This window comes from Asparagus officinalis, chromosome 3 (assembly GCF_001876935.1).
Source record: "Asparagus officinalis chromosome 3, Aspof.V1, whole genome shotgun sequence".
Taxonomy (NCBI): Eukaryota; Viridiplantae; Streptophyta; class Magnoliopsida; order Asparagales; family Asparagaceae; genus Asparagus; species Asparagus officinalis.
In genome coordinates, this window is record NC_033796.1 from 85737866 (window position 1) to 85762000 (window position 24135).

Below are 24135 nucleotides of genomic sequence, written 5' to 3' on the forward strand. Positions count from 1 at the left end.
TGGTCCTTGAACAAAGTTCAAACCTAGTTTTAAGATAAAATTATAACCCATCTTCATTATTATAGGGAGATTGCTAATTGTACCATGAGAACTCAAGTGTTTCTTTGACTTCATCATTTGATACTAGCGAATGTGGTCTTGGTTTGAATTTTCTGAAGATGATCGGATCATGGATGTTCCTTCTAGTAGGAACTGTGAATATGACGTCTTCTATCACTACACCACCTGAAACGCTCTATTCAGTGAGGAACTATGCATAAATTTTACTTACAATGTGGAGAGATTGGTAAGCTTTGCAAAAATATCATTCAGATCGCCTTGGAGTTGATTATGATTGAGATTTCTACAATCATCAATACTTCATATCAGTCCAAATTGTGCAAACTTAATGTACGATAAAGGGAATTGATAACTCATAAGCCAATTACAAGTATTTTAGAGAAACCATCAGCCAGATTGAGTAAGAAATGCCTTGACCGAATGCATTTCCAGCAAGATTTCTACAAATCAATCTCTTGTAAGACATCCACAGCCATATGAAAATCCAAAACCGAGTACATTTTATTATAACTTACGGGCTCTGCAGATTTGGAGGAAGGTTATATAGCATTTCGCTCCAACCTCCAATACATAATCTTACTGCTAGAAGAAGTGTCCTTCTCTCCCTTTCTCGGGCATTCTTAATGGCCTACAAGAAAATTACAAGAGGCCTTGCTTTTTAATATAAAGGCGTAATCAGAGAAAAGCAACAAGCACACGCACACACACAAAAGATACGATATGGCCTTACCTCCTCAAGCTCCTTGCGCTCGGCCTCAACCTCTGAGCTATCTTCTCTATAAAAATCAGCATATTAGAATCATCAGTTTGTCATAGAAATAACAAGATCACTAAACTACAAAAACCAGCATTGAGAACTAACCTCATAAAGAGAAACTTGCTATTTTAAATGGTTTATATCACGATCAACGAACTAATATTATCGAACTTACATGAGAAGGGTATTCATAACTGTTGTTAGCACAAAGACATTTAACAACTTTGATAAGCACGGAAGTTTTTTTTATCGACAAATAGGTGATGTTTGTGCTTCCGTGTGGTGATCTTATTAATGTTGAAGAGTTAACTTGCGAGTTTTGAACGATCTTCTACCAAGATGAACCTCTGAAACATGATTGATATGAAACTACTTGAATGTGAACATAACCGTTGAAATTTTTGAACAGATTGTTTACATTGTAGAAACTTAATTAGCCTTTATACCAAGCCAAAAAATCTGAAAAGCAACAAAGTTTCAGATTATAAATTAGACTTGCATTGTGAAATTAGTTCTTATAATGAGAAGTTTTCACTTTGAATCTCATATGACAAGCTATACTTCCTTTTGTAGTAACAAAACCTGAAGACATTGGTCTTAATAAATTAGCCTTAATGCCTTGAACTTTTCACAAAAGACCTGGAGACATTGGTCTTAACAAATTTCACAAAAAGTGAACAGCATCCAACACAAAATGAAGAAATGGAAGCTAGGTCTTAACAAATGAGAAATCGAACCATTCCCAAAAAAATGAGAACGAAGAAGAATATTCAGTCGAAATGGAAGCTTGGTCTTAACAAAAAGTGACCAACACCTAACACAAAATGAAGAGATATTGTTAACTCATCATACAACTTAGAGAGAATGGAAAAAATGCAATATAAACACAACAAAATTCACAACCATATAACCGAGCACACGATACTCAAACATCCATAACATCATATTTTATAAATAAATAAAAAAACACATACCCTGGTGCCAGCATGATGCTTATCACCGCGAGTTTCAGCGGAGACTGACATCAATGCTCGAGAAGAATCGCACCGCATTCGCATAACTGAAATGGAAACCGTATCACAAAGTATCATTATCAGACCGCTCCTAAAAGCACATGATAGTTACCAAGAACCCATTCAAACAAAAACAAACAATACTCTCAAATTCGACGCCAAATATTTTATTATAACAACTGCTACATCCAGACAAGTTGTGCATATCCTAATATTCAGTCCGCATGGACATGATATAAAAAAGGTATTCACATAAATTGATGTAAAAAGTCTAGAGAATCTAATTTAAAAAAACAAACACCAAAAATTATGGGGACGTGATGAAACAGTGCAAGCCAAGTGTTTGATGAAATGACCGAGAGAAAACAAAGGGATTCGAGATCTTCCTTCCCTTTCTTACTTCGAGATTATAATGATTGCGTTGGGAGAGGAAGACGCCATTGACTCCGCAGCAGCGTCGGAGGAGTGGCGAGCAAAGCCAGTCGGAAAACAGCTGCAAGAGGAGGAGAAGGCCAAATTAAGTGGTGATTAGGTTTTTGATGGAAAGGAGGATTAGGGTTAGGCTTTTCACCGAAAAGGAGGAGGGAGCAACAGAGCTTTGAGTGGTGGCCACAACAATGTCTAATCGATTGGTCGGTCTACTACCGAAGGAGGAGCAGGAGCTCGAATCAGAGGAGCTTGAATCAAGGTTTTTTGGGGAGAGGAGGAGGTGGCGAGAGAGCTCCAACGACGATGACGACGCGAGGAGGAGGGCGGCGATGGTTTTGGCAACGAGAGAGGGAGTGAGGGAGGCCTTGGTTTTGGCGACGAGACAGGGAGGGAGGTGGCGAGAGAGCTCGAACAAGGATGAGAGGAGGAGGGTGGCACCGCTGGCCAGTTTTGGTGAGAGATAGTGAGGGAGGGAGCGAATTACAGAGATCTAAGGGAGAGGGATTGAAATAATTTAGGGGGGGGGATAAAATTTAGGGCTAGCTGTGGGGGCAGGGCTGTTTTAATTTTCAGTCTCCCGCTTAAGTTTTCAACGCATCAGAACAAAAAAAATTGCGATCAAGTACTTATAGCGTTTAAAATTTTTCAAACGCTATCAAAAAATAAGGCCGAAGCAGGCGAGGCGCCAAGTCCTCGAGAGCGGCGCGGATGGAGAGGGCGGCGGTTGTCCCTCTGAATCATGAAATTTGGGAATGAATTGAGGCGGCGATTGGTGATTTTATTTCGGAGTATGAGAATTTAGGCGGGGAAATGAAATTTGGGGATGAAATTTTGGGGGGAAGAACTGAGGGTTTAGTTAGTTTTCAACGGGCCTGTTTTAATTTTCAGTCTCCCGCTTAAGTTTTCAACGCATCAGAACAAAAAAAATTGCGATCAAGTACTTATAGCGTTTAAAATTTTTCAAACGCTATCAAAAAATAAGGCACATACAATCTATAACACTTACAACATAAACGCTATCATTCAACGTTATAAAAAACAATTTTGTTGTAGTGTATGCTGCCTAGCTGATGATGTGTTGAGTAGGACTCATTTATTGGTACATGTAAGGTTGATCCTGGAGATATCCTAAACATCAGAGCATCAGTTTCTATGTTTTCATTTCAAAGCCTGAAAAAATAGTCATAAGCAAACTCTATGTTATCAATAAAACCCATTCACTCTGATTTTCAGCTAACTGGTTTGTACATGAATCCTCCAAAGTAATTACAAGAGGCTCCATTTTAAAAATAGGATCCTCATTTGGATTGGATTCATTATCCTTATCACCCAAAGTAGGATCCTCCAAAGTAACTGGTTTGTCACTATCCTTATCCTCAAGGATAGCAACCTCGATGGCATGCTTCTCATCATATAGGAGGGAATAAGTGATTTAATTTTCTACTCCTTTAAAGTGGTGTTTTTTTAGCTAAAACCCTCTTGAGAGCCTCCTGCTCATCGACATACTTAAAGCATTGATGGAGGGTCGATGGGATAATGGCATTGGAGTGGATTCAACATTATCCAGGAGTAGGTTATAGGGTGTTTCTACGTTAATGACGTAACACATCGCCTCCATCTTCTGATTGTTGATCTAACAATGAAATATCACATCATCTCCATCATCAGATTATCAATCTAACATTTAAGTCTAATATTTTTGAGTGACTGGCTATTGCTAGATTTAAATCCAAAGATAGTAGCAGTCATCATTGAGAGCTTGCAAAGGAGAATATCCAAAGAGCTATGGAGTCTTTGTGGGATAATGCTCAAAGCGGACCCTGGGTCAACATGAATTTACTTAACATTTGTTGATCTGACATACCCAGTGTAATAGAGGTGTTAGTTGTGGTGGTGGTTGTTGATGAGCATGTCACCCGGGATGAAGGTGATGCAAGGCTCCCGCTGATGGCATTAACAACATTACCTTTGATCATCAATGTGTAAAGATTTTAGTACATGAGCAAAAATGCCTCATTATCCATCAACACCTCTCTCAAAACCTCTCTCGTATCCTTTGACGAATATAGAAGTTCATGTAAGGTTATAAGAGCTAGGATATTAGCCAATTGATCCAGTATATCATACTGGAACAATACTTTGAGTCTGGATCATGGTGTATGCCACAGCTTCCGAACCTCATTTCCTTTTGCTTGGCGAGTTTGGGTTGCGTGGAAGGCCCCTATTGATTGTAGTTCTTCAAATAACCCTTACCAGATTTTGTTCCACAAGAGGTTTTTGATCAGGTTGAACCACCATGGCAAGTTTCTCCTCTTCTAAATCTGTGAGGATACTTACAAAGATTCCTCACCTATGATTGCATGGATGGCATTATAGGATCTCATGTTACAATTAGTTTTTACATGGGCCATTGGATTGGAGGATGCCCAATATTCATCATAAAGGAGATCGGGATGGACCTACATCATCTCGTACTTTGCCATCATAAGTGAGACAAAGCCTTGACTCTGTCAACCTTATTGGTCATGGTTGACCAATTCTATTCTTGCAGCGGGAATAGAAATGACTCCATTTTGAGTCTGAATATCTGACATAGAATCAAATTGAAAGGTCACTATGTTAGTAGTGATCTTTTGCTCGGGCTAGAGCTTGAGGATCCCAGAGTCAACGAAGGTCTATATTTTGTCATTAAGGATATAACAACTCTTCATCGGATGTTCTATCATTCTAGGATATAGTCAGCGATTGGGATCATTGGTCTTCCTAACCTCTTCAGGGAATTGAGCCTGAGGAAGCTTCAACTGATTGCCTTTGTTGAGGGCATGAAAGATGGTGACTATATGCTCATCTTTGAAAGAGTAGAATTGTTGGTTACTTTTAGTGACTCCTTTTCGTTGTCAAGTTTCTTGACCTCAACAGTCGATGTTTCCTTAGTTTTTGATTGGGATGACTATCCTTGCCTATTCTTACTCCCTTTATTGTTGATATAGGGGTCGAACATATGCAACATTCTGTAGATTTCTCTGTAATTTCTGCTTGCTCCATCAAAATTTTCCATGAGTTTGCCTTAATAGAACCCATGTGTGCTTCTATGTAGCTTAGAAAATTATGCCTATATATTTCGAGCAACATTGACATTGGCATGTCCTGTCATCACAAACGTAAATTTTAAAACCACTCGATGTAAGCTTTGACCGAGTCAGCGCCCCATCACTTTTTGGAGAGAAGCTTAACCATAGTGACATTTGATTGTTCCTCTTGGAACAAGAAGAGAAATTGATGCTCCAAATTAGTCTTGGATTTCATTAATCCTTCTGCCAAATTTTAGAACCAATCAAAGGCTACCCCCTTAAGTGTGACAATGACCAACCTTGCCTTGATAGCATCATTCCCTGCCATATTACTCATTTGTTGGTTGAACTAGTAAATGTGTTGGTTAGGGAATCATTTGCCATCAAATGTTTGTAACAATGATGGTTTGAACTTTATTAGATAGGAAACTGAGTCTTACTCAATAAGGTATGGTCGGATAATTCTAATCTTCTTCAACTCTATCCACAATGCAAGAGCATTGAGCTGGTTCTGGAGATCTTCAAGGTCCTTTGCCTCATGGCTCACTTTAGGTAGAGCTAACATCTTTGATCCTATGTGGATGGAGTTTGTGTCTTCTTGATGTGATTGCTCTTTCTCCAAAGAGGTTCCCACAAGCGGTCATTTTCCTTTTGAGGAGCATACATGTTGTTATTGGGAAACTACCACAAGATTTTGAAGCATCACTTCAAGACATCCAAAAGGCTTGTCAGATGCTTTCTTTTTGTCTTCCATTTACTAGAGGAGATCATAATGTGCTTCTCTATCTATCATATCTGCCACCCACCCTGCTCATGGCTTGAACTAGAGGTTGCATTTGATGCTATAGCAGCATTAGTATCGCTAGTAAAGGATTGGTCAATTTAAGAATAGGCTTGTGGAGCATGCATCTGGAGGAGAAAATAATCAAAGACAATTGTTACCCCTTGTCTCGACCTAGTATGACGATAAACACCATCAGTTTCTAGAAGTATATTTTTAATACCAGGATAATATTTAGAATTAGAAGGACTATCAGTATCCTCTTCAACATCCTTTGAGATTACACTAGCCATGTTGACCAAAAAATCCTAGAGAGTAGTTTTCACCCTTTAGGGTATGCTAGCGCCTCTTAATCTTAGTCTCTAAAGATTCGGGAACTTGGCTTAGGTGACTGTAATGACCGTAAATTTTTGATATTAATTAAAATAATTTTTTAATATTTTAAAATATTTAATTATTATTTTTAAAAGAGTATTTTTATTTTTCTCAATTTTTTATAATTTTCTATGATTTTATGTCCATGTTTTATATTTATTTAAATAATTTAGATATTTATAAATTTATTTAGTGTAGTTAAAATTTCTAAAATTTATCCGTTGTATTATTGATACTATTACGTATCATTTTAAATAATATGTTGTATTATTATTATTATTACATATTATTTCATATAATATGTTATATTATTAATTACGTATTATTTGTTGTATTATTTCTACTGTTGTATATTATCGGTTATATTAGTACAACTGGTAAATTTTATTGTGTGAATAATTCTTCTATAACTATTTGATTTTAAATGTAAGTAATTATATTTTTATTAATTATTCTTGGTTAATTGTACAATTAGTTGTATTATTTCTACTGTTGCATATTATCTATCGTATTAGCACAACATGTATGTTTTATCGTGTAGATAATTATTCCATAATTATTTTATTTTTAAAATAAGTAATTTCATGTTTTATTAATTATTTTTGTTTAATTGTACAATTTATAGTATTATTTTTTTAGTTGTGTATCAGCGATTGTATTAATACAACTGGTACGTTTTTTGTAGAAAATCATTTCATAATTTTTTTGATTTTTAAATACTCATAATTATTTATTTAATTTTTAAATACCATAACCCTAATTTCCTCTCTCTATATATATTAATATATATATATATATATCATATATATATATTATTTATTATTGTTAGACCCTAGAGGGGGGGGGTGATTAGGGTCTTATGCTAATCTAATTCGCGATTAAATACAATTAAAACTTATTAACAGGTTATCTAGCAAGTATGAAATACAACATTTTTATATGAGCTAGGATAAGTATATGAACAACAAAGAGATATATCGCTATATTGATGAATATGTATATATGCCAGGATATATAAACAACACAAGGTAAAATAAACAATCTACACAAGTGATAGGGTAATATGATGAGCAAATACACAAAGGCGATATAAGATATGAAAACAAGAATAAGAACGCACATGCAATCACAACACACGATATGATCACGGAGTTCGGACCTTCCGTCCTACGTCTCCCGCTCCCGCCACTCCCGGGGAGATTCTCACTATCACAACGCGGTTTTCTACGTTCACGGACCGAACAACGTTTACACCTCATAGTATCGGTTTTCAACGCTCACCGATCAACGTCACTCTACACAATCGGTTTTTTCTAGTTCACCGAAAACTTTCACACTACAACTCGGTTTCTAGTCTCCACGACAAACCTAACAATCTCACTATGTAACAAATATAAATTGTTCTCTAATATGGATGAGACACAATAAAAGCTCACACTCAATGCTACAACTCTCACAACCCTAATATATTTATGAATGCAAATACAATAAGCTCAAAGTGGTGTGTGTAACAATGAGTGAAATCAAATTAAACTCAATATAAACATAGCTTTAATAGATTGATAATTAACAAATAACAAATGAAAGCTAGAGTAGAGTTTAGAAAACTTCTCAAATGGAAGACAAGATAGAGGCATGGCAAGATTGGAGCCCAACAAGAAGATGATCTCCTCCACTTGTGAAAAGCTTCTTCACAAACAAAACACAACCTTAAACACACTTAAACCCGTTGTTTAAAAAACTTGTTTAAAAAAACTCTTTTCTTTTAAAACATTTCTTGAGTTACCTTAGAGGTATGAGGGCATGGGGTATATATAGGCTCATGAAACAAGCCCAAAAACCCAAGAAAACCAAGCAAAAAGACAAAAAAACGGATATATCAAAATCTGGGAATTATAGCCGTTAGCTACAGTAACCAACGTCCAGAGACATTTCCGGTCGACCGGTCCGGTCGACCGGAGTTACTGTAGCAGTGCGCAGATGTTTTGTAAAATCAATTTAAAATAGTAAATGAACTCCAAAAATTATGAAATTTTGTGGGAATGTTCTAGACATGTAGAATAACATGTTAGAGAATGAATTTCTGAAAAATATTTTCCCAGTTGAGAGAAATAAATATTTGAACACAAATTTACAGTTTCTAAAAAACTGTTAACATATACGATTTTGTAAAATCAATTAGGCACAGTAAATCAACTCCAAAAATAGTAAAATTTTGAGGGAAGTTTCTAAACATGTAGATAAACATGTCAGCTTCCCATTTATGAAAACGCATCTGTTTTGTAAAACATGCACGAACATGTGCACGAACAAAAACATGATTTTGTAAATTCCATTAAACATAACAAATCAATTCCAAACTTGATGAAACTTTGTGAAATGTTTGTAAACATGAAAAAAAACATGTTAGAAAAAGAATTTCTCAAATTGAATTTCTATTTGTGAAAACTCATATATTTTGCAAGTCTGTCCAAAACATGAAAACCCAAAACCATGCATGCATATATATAACTATATATATACATAGAAACCAAATACGTGTGTGTATATGATATTGAGCTTAAGGTACTTAACACACATAATATAAAACCTAAATTAGATTACCCAAGCCGATCTTGATCTTCAATAAGCTTGACTTGGTACACTTTGCGGATGAAGCTTGAACTTGATCTTTAACTTGAATTGTATGTTGCTTCACTCCACAATTCCACCAACCTCCATTGGATATGTTCGTTTAAGCGCAATTCCATTCATCCTCCAACATATTATTTGCCTAGAATCAATATAAAACACAAACACTAGACAGACAATATTAGATGTAAATTGTTTGTAAATCATTATCAAAATAAGAAGGCCAACAATCTCCCCCTTTTTGATGATGACAAACAATTTACAAAAAGGATATATGCATGAATACAAAGGAATATATAAATTATAATTCACATGCATATATGAAAAGAAATGTATACTCACAATATTTCTCCCCCTTTGACAACATCAAAAAGGGAACAAAAAGAATAAAGAGAGCGAAAGCTCCCCCTATCAATAAGCATAGGTGAGTATAACATATAGAAAGATATAGGGATTGCTCCCCCTATCAAAATGCCTCATGAATATATGAAATAAAGATCATGGCAAACATATGTGAGCAAGCATAGATGAATATGCTAAATATCACTCACATACTTACAAGAGAATGAGAACACATATGAATGTATTATTGAGATAATGTGTCTCAAAGCATAAATATAAAGATCAAAAATAGATTTATGAAATCAAAAGAAGAGAAATATGAGAATCATGCAAATAGTTTTCAAATGAAAACAAATCAACTAAGAGAAATCATAAATCAAAGTTTAAATCAAAAAGTGTAAAATCAAATCATCATTGATTCAAAAATCAAGAGAGGCAACTATATCTAGTTCTTGAGCTAGTATCAACCCATATGAATATTTTTAGCACCCGGTAAACAATGTTTGGGAATAAACACCCAAAAACTCCGGAGGGTTATATAAACATAGTCCTCTCATCAAACAAAAATAATAATCATGAAAACAAAAGATTTTATACAAGAAAAATTGTTTTCATAACCAAAAGATTTTAAAGCATAATTTTCAAAACCAAGAAAGAGAAAAATAAAAACATTAAAATTCTTGGTTTAAGAATCAAATTTATTTTGGTACCCAAGAATTTTTGGTACCAAAAGATTTAGGGACATGACCCCTATCTTTTAAGCTCAAAGCCCTAGGGTTATGAACCCTCTTGGGCACATATGGTGCACTAACATGGTCAAAACAATATTCATTCAAATGACCCTTCCTATTGTAATTTGTGCAATGAAAGAGATCCAATAATTTGCGTTGACCGAATGGTTGTGCACGGAAAACATTAGAAACATTTGCAAACATGGATGGTCTTTTAAAATTGTTTTGCAAATGTGTGAATGTGTAAGTGTACAAGATGATGAAGCTATATGAGATGCACAAGGAGCATTAGAATTCTTATGTTTGTGTGCATCATAGCAAAACTTAGCTAAATGACCTTGACGGCCGCAAATAGAACACTTGTAAGTTTTGCTATACATGTGTGCATAATGAGTGGATGACTTCTTAGACTTAGCACACATATCCATAAGCTTCTTATGATTATTAATGCATGTTTTCAAAGTTGAATCTAAAGATGAAATACTTTTGTTCATAAGATTCAAGTCTTCATTCTTAGGCACATATGCATTTTTAGAAGTAGAACATAAATAGTCATTTATAAATGAAGCAGTGTTATTTTTTATGTTCTCTACTTCTAACATGGCATCAATCTTAGCATGAGATAAGCTAGAAATGGATGATGATAATTTCTCATTTTCCAATTTTAACATATCATTACTTTCTTTAAGAGAAACATTTTCTTTGGAAATGATATCAAAATTGGAAGCTAGCTTCTCATGATCGGATATAAGTTCTACATGCTTGCTTTGTAAATTAAAAAAATTGTTTTGCAATTTGTTAAAGGCATGCAATAATTTTTCACTAGCACACGCAAGTTCATCACTAGATAAATCATTAGTTGTTTCGAACTCGCAAACCTCACTAGGGCTATCGCCAGGTGGCCGTGTGCATGATGAAGCTCCAATATTACTTGAGGAAGAGTCCGCCGGAATCCTTTGGATCTCCTCCAAGTTACCATGATGTGCTTCTATGAATGTCCACAATTTGTAAGCACTATCAAAAGAAACAAGCTTGTTAGAAATAGAAGAATCAAGTACATTATGCATATATTCTAACACAATCTTGTTCATGGTAAACAATCTTTTGTCATTTTTACTCTACTTGGATTTCTCCATAGTGGGTACAATATAAGCATTATCAATAATTCCCCATAGATCAATATTTTTAGATTGCACAAAAAGTTTAAATCTAGAAGCCCATTGTGCATAGGGAAAGTTAATGAATTTAGGATCAATACTAGAATCATAGCCTAAACAAGATGCATCATTCATATTTATAATTTGTAAAAATATGCAAGCAAGATGCAAATGCAATCAAAACAAGATTAGCACAAAAGATAACTTGGGTGATGAGGAAGCTACATGAGATGCACAAGAAAGATTAATATTCTTATGTTTTTGTGCATCATAGCAAACTTTAGCTAGATGGCCTTTACGGCCACAAATTGAACACTTATAAATTTTGCTATATATGTGTGCATGATGAGTAGATGATGATTTAGACTTGGCACACATATCCATAAGCTTCTTATGATTATTGATGCATGTTTTCAAAGTTGAATCTAAGGATGAAATGTATTTTTTCATAAGATTCAAGTCTTCATTTTTTGGCACATATGCACCTTTAGAAGTAGAACATAAATAGTTATTTATAAAAGAAGCTGTATTATTTTTTATGTTCTCTACTTCTAACATGGCATTATCTTTCTCATGAGTTAACTTACCAAAGTTTGAAATTAAAGAATCATGATCCAATTTTAATTTTTCATTATTTTCTTTAAGGATCATATTCTCATTAGAAATAGTATCAAACTTAGAAGCTAAAGACTCATGATCGGATTTTAAAATTTCATGCTTGCTTTTAAGATTAATGAAATCATTTTGCAATTTCTTGTAGGCATGCAATAATTTATCACTAGCACAAGCAAGTTCATCATTATGTAAATCATTAATAGATTCGAACTCGCAAACCTCACTAGGGCTATCGCCTAGCGCACGTGTGCATGACGCTCCACATGAACTTGAAGCCGGATCCGCCAAAGCTTGTTGGATCGCCTCCAAGTCCCCTTGATGTGCTTCAATAAATTTCCATAAGGTGTAAGCACTATCAAAAGAATCAAGCTTGTTAGACATAAATGAATCAAATGCATTTAATAAAAATTCTAACATAAGCTTGTTCATAATAACTTGGATGTATGTAAACTACAGGTTATATACATTACAAAACTATTTAGGGATGTGACATGGTTTTTGGATTTGTAGTCGAGACTATGGTGTGATTTGTTGGATTTCTAAGTGGGTTTGTGGTGTTATTATGTTTGTTAGACCAGGGGGGGGGGGTGATTAGGGTCTTATGCTAATCTAATCCGATTAAATGCCAATTAAAACTTATTAACATGTTATCCTAGCAAGTATAAAATACAACAATGTATATGAGCTAGGATAAGTAATATGAACAACAAAGAGATATATCCTATATGATGAATATGTATATATGCAAGGATATATAAACAACACAAGGGTAAAATAAACAATCTACACAAGTGATAGGGTAATATGATGAGCAATACACAAAGGCGATATAAGATATGAAAACAAGAATAAGAACGCCAATGCAATCACAAACACACGATATGATCACGGAGTTCGGACCTTCCGTCCTACGTCTCCGCTCCCCACTCCCGGGGAGAATTCCACTATCACAACCGGGTTTTCTACGTTCACCCGAACAACGTTTACACCTCACAGTATCGGTTTTCAACGCTCACCGATCAACGTCACTCCTCACAATCGGTTTTCTAGTTCACCGAAAACTTTCACACCACACTCGGTTTCTAGCTCACCGAAAACCTAACAATTTCACAATGTAACAAATATAAATTGTTCTCTAATATGGATGAGAACACAATAAAAGCTCACACTCAATGCTACAACTCTCACAACCCTAATATATTATGAATGGAAATACAATAAGCTCAAAGTGGGTGTGTGTAACAATGAGTGAAATCAAATCTAAACTCAATATAAAACTAGCTTTAATAGAATTGATAATTAACAAATAACAAATGAAAACTAGAGTAGAGTTTAGAAAACTTCTCAATGGAAGACAAGATGGAGAGATGGAGATTGGAGCCCAAACAAGAAGATGATCTCCTCCACTTGTGAAAACTTCTTCACAAACAAAAACAAACCCTTAAACACACTTAAACCCTTGTTTAAAACTTGTTTAAAAACTTCTTAGATAGTTTGAAAAGAGATCAGCAATGGGTATTTATACCCTCTCAAAACTCAGCCAAAAATCCCAAGTCAAAAGACCAAAAAACCATCTTCAACGGCTCTAAAAAGAGCCGTTGGGACTCCAGCGGTCGACCGATGAAAAACGCGGTCGACCGGAAACAAGGTCAGAGTCGCAGGAGACGTCCAGAGAGTCTTCGGTCGACCGGGTGGAAATTTCGGTCGACCGATGGTAAATTTCGGTCGACCGGCGGAAATTTCGGTCGACCGACGGTACTGAAGCAGGTATATCCGATTTTATAAAATCGGTTAAAAATAGTAAAACAGCTCCAAAAATTATAAAATTTTGAGGAAATGTTCTAGACATGTATACAAACATATTAGAGAAAGAATTTCTGAAAAATAATTTTCCAGTTGAGAGAAATAAATGTTTTAAAACAGAAATACAGTTTCTGAAAATCTGCTGTGATACACGATTTTGTAAAATCAATTAGGCACAGTAAATCAACTCCAAAAATAGTAAAAATTGGAGAAAAGTTTCTAAACATGTAGATAAACATGTCAGAGAAAGAATTTTTCAAATATCACTTCTCATTTGTGAAAACTCATCAGTTTTGTAAAACATGCACGAACATGTGCACGAACGAAAACGTGAATTTGTAAATTCCTTTAAACATAACAAATCAATTCCAAACTTGATGAAACTTTGAGAAATGTTTGCAAATGATATTTTGAACATGTTACAAAAAGAATTTTCTAATTTGCATTTCCCAATTGTGAAATCTCATTATTTTGCAAAAGTGTTCAAAACATAAAAACCCAAAACCATGCATGTATATATATAACTATATATATACATAGAAACCAAATACGTGTGTGTATATGATATTGAGCTTAAGGTACTTCACACACATAATATAAAATCTAAACTAGATTACCCAAGCTTGATCTTGATCTTCATTGTAGCTCAACTTGGTACACATGCGGATGAAGCTTGAACTTGATCTTTAACTTGAATTGTATGTTGCTTCACTCCACAATTCCGCCAACCTCCATTTGATATCGTCGTTATGGCGCAATCCATCCATCCTCCAACAACGTTGTTTGTCTACAATAAATACGAAAACACAAATACTAGACAAACAACATTAGTGGTAAATTGTTTGTTAAACATCATCAAAACAAGAAGGCCAACAATCTCCCCCTTTTTGATGATGACAAACAATTTACAAAAAGGAATATATGCATGAAAGAAATGAACATATACAAGATAATACATATGCATATAAATGTATACTCACAATATTTCTCCCCCTTTGACAACATCAAAAAGGGGACAAAAAGAATAAGAGAGCGAAAGCTCCCCCTACCAATAAGCATAGGTGAGTATCAAACAAGTATAGGGATTGCTCCCCCTAGCTGTCAGCCCCGACCTACTGCCCACGTCGCTGCCTCGTCACTGGACAACCCCTCATCGGAGTTTGTTCTGACGCTACGCTCCACCGCGTCCGACCCGACCCGTCCTGTTGATGTCAACTTGTTTGACGCACCGAGGCAAGATCTCGCCTCTCCTTATTGTCGTTTTAATATTTATATATTATATGTGTAGATTAGTTTATATTATAATTAATTACGTGGGTTGTTTGGTGAATAATATTGATTTAATCATAGATATGTGGTAAATAGTATTTTCGAAATAGTTATAATAAACAAAGAATTTATTTTGATAATAGAATTATTTTAAAGAATTTATAATAATTTTTTAAAAGAATTTATTTTATGGAAAAATAATTATTTTTGAATAATAATTTAAAATGACAAGTTAGGTGTTAAAATTAGAATTTACAAAATATTTTTGAAAGTAAATAAATTAAAGGTAATTTATAAAATAAGAAAATATTACTATTCATGCCAAAAAGAATTAATAAATATATATATTATAAAAATATTATTTTAAATTTGTTATAATGAGAAATAGTTTTAAAGAATAATTTTGGAAAAAAAGAATATTTATTAATTAAGAACGTATAACTGATAGTCATAGAGCGTGACATTTCATTTGCAAAACGATATCAGTTTCCATTTTTCTTTTTACCGCATTATTATATTATAGGATACTATTTACGGTTAGCTTAATGAGAAGTTTGGACACTCAATAGTAAGTTATCAATAAAACTTATTTAGGTGTGCATTCATACTGTGATAGACTGTTCATGCATTCCATGTTTTAATATAGTGATTATTCATGCTTTACAAACTTATTTAATCATGTTTGACATGCCATGTTATTATTGTATAGAATTAGTTTTATTGATTGCCTCTTGTTGTGATTGAGAACCTTAGTAGTTCATGACTTAGTGGCCTCGTGCATCATGAACAGACGTAGTGACATGTGTGGGTGTGTTGACTGAATTTAGGTGGTGAACCAGAGATAGTGTGGATTATGTTTGACTTAGAAAAGTGAGAAGAGTTGGGATGAGGAAGTCCTTGTTCATGTGATCGGATGTGACTGTTGATGTATCTTCCAGGCTCGCACTAGTGAGTTTGTGTAGCACTGGGGTTGGTTTGTTGGGTCAAAGTGAAGTTTGTGTAGTCACTTTAGTCCATTATTTTGATATTCATCCGAGTTTAGCTTGAGTTCGGACAAGGCTAAAAATAGATTGCGTGTAGTCCTCTGACCGAGTTTGTGTAGCAGTATTAGATGCACGTAGGAGATTTGTGAACAATTAGTTATCTGATGTTATGAGCGTTGACTCTGTGTGAGATATGTACCAGTGACCTGTTATAGGATGGCAAGTTACTTGACCTTGTTTCTTGGCTAAGTATGAATTCTTGTGAGATGTAGGTTAGTTGTATTTCTTTTCATACATAGATCGGGATTAATATTTAATTATCTAAATTCTTGTGAGATGTAGGTTAGTTGTATTTCTTTTCATACATAGATCGGGATTAATATTTAATTATCTACAATTTGAGACATATGGTATATACATAAGGGTTTCCTTGTTTGGATTATTTCGCTCTACGTACTACGTCATTTGTTATAGATTTTTAAGTATTAATTTTATCTAGTTGTATGACATTGTTACTTGGATGATTATTCTGATGACTAGCTGCATGATCTTGTTACTTGGTTGATTTTTGGATTCTTCTAATTATTATATTATTATAGTGGTGGATTACTTTTAACTTATTAGAATTTCAATACTATACTTCTATTGTTATTATGTCTATTTTTACCTTGGTCGTTCGATCGTTTCTTTCTCCCTTGTGGGATCTTGTCGTGTGCCATGCACGCTGAAGTACACCTATTTTCTCTGGTGTACGTCAGATTTAGGAGATGAATAGCCTCAGTTCGGAATTGTACAGGAGCCAGAGGATTCTCATCAGGAGTGCTTTGCGGACGAAGTAGAAGAACAAGCTAAAGCGTAGTGGTTTTCTTCTATAGTAGTGTGGAACATTAAAACTCCTTAACAATATTTTCTTTAGTTTGATGATGGATTTAGTTATTTTATTAGTACTTTATTTTATTATGGACTATGTATTTTATATTTCCTAGTTCGACTGTTTTTGTAATAAGGGTATGTTTAACCCTTATTTTTATGTCTCGGATGATCTACTTTTGATGATATGTCTATTTCTTATTCTGGGTTGTTATAATATTCTTGCTAACCGTGATCAAGGACCTGTGACTTCGCATTGTTTATTTCTTGACGCTTAGCGTATTAGGTTGAGGAGAAATGTTTATTTTTATTTATTCTCCTTAATCTAATACGTCACGGGCTTGTTCATGTTCCGATTCTCGGGTATTTTAGGAAGCGGGGCATGACAGGTTTTTTTTGTGACCCATGCAGGTCACGGTTCCTAGTCCTCACTAGTAAGAATATAGTGAATAATTTAGATACATATCATATTTTATCCGTAAGACTACAATTAAGCTCTTATACTATTATCTTAATAACTATGTTTTAGTTCCTATTTTCCCAATATATTGCTTTGATTTTAACCTTAGTTTTCCACTTGATACTTGCTTTCCTTCAGAATCATGGTGGGTACGCATGGCTATAGTAAACCGTCTAGCAGTGCCCGCCACTTGAAGTGGACCCGAACCAACGTCTGTCGATGATTCAGGGATTGGTTACGAATTATCAGCACCTGGCTAGGCAGTTGTAGTGGGAGCCTTAGTACCAGCCTCCCCCTCGTCCAGAGTCTAATGTTAGGGAGTTCTGGTATATGCGATCGCCTTCCTTCTCTGGTGCTGAAGGACCCTTAGCAGCGGAGGAGTTCCTGAAGGTCACTAGGACTATTCTCACGGTGACCCGTATTTCCCCTGTTGAATGGGTAGATCTTATGGATATTCAGCTCACCGACACCGCTCGGATATGGTGGGCAGCTGAGAAGATCCATCTTGAGAGGCCAATCCTGTAGGAGACGTTCACAGAGCGCTTCAAGAGGAAGTATTTTCCTCAGTTGGCTCGGGACCAACTCCTGCGTAGGTTTGTTGAGCTCAAGCAGGGAGGCCAATCAGTTGATGAGTATGAGTCAGAGTTCTCTTCCCTGAGTCGATATGCTCCCTATCTGGTTACAGACCCTACTATTAGGAGGCATCAGTTTTAGAATGGTCTGGATAAGTATATCAGGTTTGCTTTGTTTGGTAGAGCACTTGCGACCCATGACGCTGTGCTGGATGCAGCATGTGAGATTTAGAGCGTGCAGAAGGAACCTGAAGACCCACATTTGATTCGGAGTAGGTCACTAGTAGTTCCATCTAGGACTGTCGAGCGTCCTTCCCCGAGGCAGCAGTAGCAGGCTCCACAGAGACAGTGACATTCTCAGTGTCAGCCACCTTCTCAGGTCTACCCCTATCAGCGTCCTGGAGTGCAGTCTCATGGCCAGTCTTCATTATAGTGTTCCTATTGTAGCTACCCTAGGCATACCCAACAGAGTGCCCCAGGCATCTTCATCTATGCTACAACTGTAGGTCCCCCGACGTGTCAACCGGGACTATCCACAGTGGCACTTGACCCCAGCTCCAGTTCGAGCAGCTCTTCCATCTCCACCTCGATCATCCTTAGCAGCCCCAGCTCAGCACGGACCCTACCCTTGAACAGGCCCTCTTCCTCTACAGAGACAAGTTTAGCAGGAAGCGCAAAGGCAGCAACCACCTCGTCAGATGTTTATAATGTCAACTATGGAAGCTGAGGTGAACAACCAAGTTAACAACGGTAAGAATAGTTCATTCTTAGTTTTATTTGCTTACGAACTTCCTTATTTCGCATTGCCTTATGATATTATGATAGGATTTATTTATGAGTGCTAGCTTAGATGTATTTTCCTTCTACACTAGATAAGGTTCTTGTTTCTTCCGTTATTGCCTTATCACTCTTTGACTCTGGAGCTTCACATTGTTCATTGTCTCGTCGATTTGTGACTACCCATTCTCGTTCCACATCTTTGTCCTTGGGTTTAATTCCGAGGACAATTTATTTTAAGGGGGTTAGGATGTAATGACCATAAATTTTTAATATTAATTAAAATAATTTTTTGGTATTTTAAATATTTAATTATTATTTTTAAAAGAGTATTTGTATTTTTCTCAATTTTCTACAATTTTCAATGATTTTATGTCCAAGTTTTATATTTATTTAAATAATTTAGATATTTATAAATTTATTTAGTGCAGTAAAAATTTCTAAAATTTATCAATTAAGTTATTGATACTATTACGTATCAGTTTAAATAATATTTTGTATTATTATTATTATTATTAAGTATTATTTCATATAATACGTTGTATTATTAATTACGTATTATTTGTATAATTTGTTGTACTATTTCTACTGTTACATATTATCGGTTGTATTAGTACAACTAGTACGTTTTATTTTTTTGATAATTCTCCCATAATTATTTAATTTTAAATATAAGTAATTATATTTTTATTAATTATTCCTGATTAATTGTATAATTAGTTATGTTATTTCTGCTGTTGCATATTATCTATCGTATTAGCACAACTAGTACGTTTTATCACGTAGATAATTATTTCATAACTATTTGATTTTAAAAATAAGTAATTATATGTTTTATTAATTATTCTTATTTAATTATACAATTTATAGTATTATTTCTTCAGTGGCATATCAGTGATTGTATTAATACAATTGGTATGTTTTTTTGAAGATAATTATTCCGTAATTATTTTGATTTTTAAATACCATAATTATTTATTTTAATTATTTTTTCATTTTAAATACCTAACCCTAATCCCTTTATTATTTGTTTTTTTTTACTTATTATTTATTTATTTTTTTTTTTTTTTTTTTTTTTTATATAGGTTAGTATATTTTTTTTTTTTTTAATATATATAATAATATATATATATATTAATATATTATATTATATATTATATTATATATATATATTCTCTCTCTCGTTTTCAAACAGCGCCGTCCCCTTTGAATTTCTCTCTCTTCTCTCTCTTTTCGTTCACAGCCGACCGCCAAACGCTCCATCTCTCCGACCTCAACCCCGCTCTCGCCATTCGCCTACCACCGCCGGCCTCCTCCCCATCGACTGCCCCCATCTCGCCGTGCTGTCCTCCCTTCGTCACCCACCTATTAGCCGCCTCTTTCACCTCTCTCCCCGAGCCTAAACCAAGATCCAATGCCTACCTCATCGACAAACTACACCAACTGCAACCACCCCTCCCTCTCCCCAAAATCTGACCCCCCCATAGACCGGACAGCCGCCTCCTCCTCTTCCCGCGACCGTCAGGACGCTGTCGCTGCTCCTATCCTTCCGCGATTGTCGCCATCAACCGCTACCCCAGCAGCCCGCTGACCGCGCTGAACCCCTTCTCGAGACCCACCACTCGCCCCCACAGTCCTTCGACATCCTCCTCCAGCACGCCTTCCTCTCCCCCCGACGCTGCCGAGCCGCCTTTATCGTGCCCATGAAGCCCTCTGCGCCACCCTCCTCTCACTGAGTTCGCCCGCTGACGTCGCGTCAGCCTCGCCGCTACCCATGCCGTTGCTATCACCAGATAGTCCCTCGTCGGAGTTTCTTCGAACGCCACGCTCCATCGCGTCTGATCCAACCTGTACCGTCAACGTCGACTTGTTCGACGCACCGAGGCAAGATCTCTCCTCTCCTTATTGATGTTTCAATTTTTATATATTATATGTGTAGATTAGTTTGTATTATAATTAATTACGTGGGTTGTTAGGTGAATAATATTGATTTAAGTTATAGATATGTGATAAATAGTATTTTCATGGTAGTTATAATAAATTAAAAGAATTTATTTTGATAATAGAATTATTTTAAAGAATTTATAATATTTTTTTAAAAGAATTTATTTTGAGAAAAAATTATTTTTGAATAATAATTTGAAATGACAAGTTAGGTGTTAAAATTAGAATTTACGAAATATTATCGAAAAGAAATAAATTAAGGTAATTTATAAAATAGGGAAATGTTACTATTTATGCAGAAAAGAATTAACAAATATATATACTACAAAAATATTATTTTAAATTAGTTATAATGAGAAATAGTTTTAAAGAATAATTTTGGAAAAAAAGAATATTTATTAATTAAGAATGTATAACTGATAGTCGTAGAGCGGGATATTTCATATGTAAAATGATATCAGTTTCTAGTTTACTTTTTATCGCATTATTATATTAGAGGATACTTAATTACGGTTAGCTTACATTAGAAGTTTGGACACCCAGTAGTAAGTTATCAATGAAACCTATTTAGGTATGCATTCATATTGTTATAGGCTGTTCATGCATTTCATGTTTAATTGTAGTGATTATTCATGCTTTACAAACTTGTTTAATCATGTTCGACATGCCATGTTATTATTGTATAGAATTAGTTTTATTTATTACCTATTGTTGTGATTGAGCACCTTAGTAGTTCATGACTTAGTGACCTCGTGCGTCATGAACAGACTTAGTGACATGTGAGGGTGTGTTGACTGAATTTAGGTGGTGAACCAGAGATAGTGTGGATTAAGTTTGACTTAGAAAAGCGAGAAGAGTTGGGATGGAAAAGTCCTTGTTCATGTGATCTGATGTGACTGTTGATGTATCTTCCAGGCTTGCACTAGTGAGTTTGTATATCACTGGGGTTGGTTTGTTGGGTCAAAGTGAAGTTTGTGTAGTCACTTTGGTCCGTGAATTTGATATTCACCAGAGTTTAGCTTGAGTCCGAACCAGGCTAAAAACAGATTACGTGTAGTCCTATGACCTTGTTTGTGTAGCGGTATTGGATGCACGTAGGGGATTTATGAACAGTCAGTTATCCGATGATATGAGCATTGAATCTGTGTGAGATATGTACCAGTGACTTGTTATAGGATGGCTAGTTACCTGACCTCGGTTCTTGGCTAAGTATGAATTCTTGTGAGATGTAGGTCAGTTGTATTTCTTTTCATACATAGATCGTGATTAATATTTAATTATCTACAATTTAAGAAATATGGTATATACATGAGGATTTCCTTATTTGGATTATTTCGCACTACGTACTACGTCTCTTGTTGTAGATTTTTATGTATTAATTTCATCTAGTTGTATGATATTGTTACTTGGATGATTATTCTGACGACTAGTTACATGATATTGTTACTTGGTTGATTTTTGGATTCTTCTGATTATTATATTATTATAGTGGTGAATTACTTTTAAATTTTTAGAATTTCAATACCACACTTCTATTGTTATTATATCTGTTTTTGCCTTGGTCGTTCGACCGTTTCTTTATCCCTTGTGAGATCTTACCATGTGCTATGCATGCAAACGTACACCTATTTTCTCTGGTGTACGTCAGATTTAGAAGATGAACAACCTCAGTTAGGAATCATAAAAGAGCCCGAGGATTCTCATCAGGAGTGCCTTCAGACGGAGTAGAAGAACAAGCTGAAGCGTAGTGGTTTTCTTTTATAGTAGTTGTGGAACATTAGAACTCTTTTACAGTATTTTCTTTAGTTTGATGATGGATTTAGTTATTTTATCAGTACTTTCTTTTATTATGGACTATGTATTTTATAATTCCTAGTTATACCGTTTTTATAATAAAGGTATGTTTGACCCATATTTTTATGTCTAGGATGATCTACTTTTGATGATATGTCTATTTCTTATTCTGGATTGTTATTATATTCTTGCTAACCGTAATCGAGGACCTGTAACTTCACATTGTTTATTTCTTGACGCTTAGCGTATTAGGTTGAGGAGAAATATTTATTTTTATTTATTCTTCTTAGTCTAATACGTCGTGGTATTGTTCACATTCCGATTCCCGGGTATTTTAGGAAGCGGGGTGTGACGCCCCTGGGTTCACACAAGGCTGCAGTCCGAGGTGAAACCAGAAATGTCAAACCTGCCATGCACCACACCGTGCAATAACATGTTTTACCATCACAGTTACTATCTCTCTAGTGGAATCAACAACAGGTGTAGTACAAAGCAAGTAATAGATTATACAGGAATCAACTGATGAAATAATAGAGATCAAATTAATATTTCATCATCTAATATACTGAAATACAAGTAAATGTCTGAAATAAATGAACTGGAGTTCTCAACAAGTCTCAACTACAAAATGTCTGACAAGAGGAAATAAGGCACACAACCTTTACAACTTCTAGAATAAGACTCTCACATGTCTACACAAAAGCTACAGTGGAGCTCAAAAGAAAATATATCTAAATAGCCGGCTGAAGCTAAAGTACATCGCCATCAACCTGTGACTCTCCGGGCTCCTGGCTCGTTACCTGAAAGGGGGAGGGACAACGAGCGTCAAAGCGCTAGCGAGCAACATCACAACCAACCCCAAGGGATAGGGCTCGTTGTATATGAAAATACAGTTAATACATAATAATATAAATCATTTACACAAACATTTATGGGTTTTAGTACTTAGGAAAATACAACACGAGCATAGGTACGTCAAGCGAAATAATCCAAACAAAGAAACCCTCATGTATATACCTTGTATCTCAAATTGTAGATCCCTAAATATTAAACCCGAGGTTGGTCATAAGAAATAAACAAAGAAAAGAATACATACCCATCCCTACCAATAAAGTGTAAACATGACAAAGCTACAATAGGTGTCATGTACAACCTAGGTAGCTATTATGTCCCAGCCTAAAACAATATATCATGTACCCAACTTGATTAAGTAACATGCTCAAGGTTTAGCAAAAGTCTAAAAATATGATTAAAATGGATTATAGTCCAACGCGAGGACTCTAAAGGGTTATAGTCTAACACGAGGACTTGAAATGGATTATAGTCCAACACGAGGACTGTGCATAGAAAGATATACATGTCCTATTCCTGTACATGCCCTGCTGTACTGATCTAAGCCTATGCCACAAATGTCATCTTACAGGTACAGGGGAAATAAATACTATGATGAGTCGACTCGTGCTCATTTATGGGTCGACTCATGTCTCATGGGTCGACTCATGATCCGATACGAGTCGACTCAACAGAAACTTGAGATAACAGGAAAATTACTTCGTGAGTCGACTCATGACAGTCATGGGTCTACTCAACCTGATGAGTCGACTCATGATAAGTCGTGAGTCGACTTACGGGCTGAAATCTGCATATAACACAAGTTAAAATTCGCCAACTCGATCCATCCTTCCATTATACTGATCTACA

At 35.3% G+C, this 24135-nt stretch overlaps 1 long non-coding RNA gene across 1 annotated transcript; it reads right to left on the reverse strand.

Annotated features, from left to right (window-relative positions):
- LOC109832365 lies at positions 561 to 1877 on the reverse strand. The gene is made up of 3 exons (XR_002244731.1): positions 1792 to 1877; positions 791 to 836; positions 561 to 688 (listed from the first exon to the last, which is right to left on the reverse strand). It is a non-coding gene; the product is annotated as an uncharacterized LOC109832365 (long non-coding RNA).